Here is an 892-nt window from a genome sequence, read left to right as displayed (position 1 = left end):
ATCTCCACCCCCTAGATGTGGATCCAACCCCACCCCCTGGATCTTGTGTTCTGCAGTGAGGGGCTACTGGGCCAAGTAGGGACCGTCTACAAAGTACATGTAAAGTATAAAACAATTAATGTTTTCCCACCGGAATGTGTTTTACAATTAACAAAACAAGAGTAATTTTTGTGAACCAAGGTCTTTGAAAAATATAAAGACAAACGCTCACTTGAATTTAAATAAGAAATATTGTAAACAAGATATGTGATAGTGGTTATTATTATATTATTACTATTCATAAATATATTAATAAAAGAAAAACAATATTAAAAATCATTATCTCCAGTGGTTACAGTGGTTATGCAGTAGGCTGATTCCAGGTCCTTGTGAAAACATTTTAATGTTCATTATAGTATGACACCTATGACACCAAAGAAGTACACACTATTGAAATTTAAACCATTAAATAAATGTATTTAAAATAAATACATTCTTCTGTATCAACTTCATGGTGTGTGTCTTGTTACTGTTTTCATAAGAACATTTTTATATTGGTTTTAGTCACAGAACTATAACAGAAAACATGCTATTGAATGTCTTGTTACTGATTCCTAGAAGAACATTTTGATGGTGGTTTTAGCCACAGAACTATAATAGAACACATACTATAGAAAATTAAACCAATACATAATTCAGTTTAAAATAAATACAATCTTCTACCTCGGCTTCAAAAGCTGTGTCTTGTTACAGATTTCTTAAAGAAAATTTTCCAGTTGTTTTCATTGTCAAAAGAGATGCAGAAGTCACGCTATTGACATTCAAGAATAGCTTGCGAAACCTTCCAAAGAGTCTCCAGTATTACTGCCCCCTAGAGGAAGATACTGCAGTTGTTTTGACTGAGTTTGACATT

At 32.5% G+C, this 892-nt stretch overlaps 1 protein-coding gene across 1 annotated transcript in view; it reads right to left on the bottom strand.

The window, feature by feature from the left end:
* LOC107729452 (apoptosis regulator BAX-like) overlaps nucleotides 1-892 on the bottom strand; it is an 11743-nt gene that overhangs the window by 4579 nt on the left and 6272 nt on the right. The gene's annotated exons all lie outside the window — the stretch shown is intronic.

This window comes from Sinocyclocheilus rhinocerous, unplaced genomic scaffold (assembly GCF_001515625.1).
Source record: "Sinocyclocheilus rhinocerous isolate Xijiao unplaced genomic scaffold, SAMN03320098_v1.1 scaffold697, whole genome shotgun sequence".
NCBI lineage: Eukaryota > Metazoa > Chordata > Actinopteri > Cypriniformes > Cyprinidae > Sinocyclocheilus > Sinocyclocheilus rhinocerous.
This window is presented reverse-complemented; position numbering and strand designations above follow the sequence as displayed.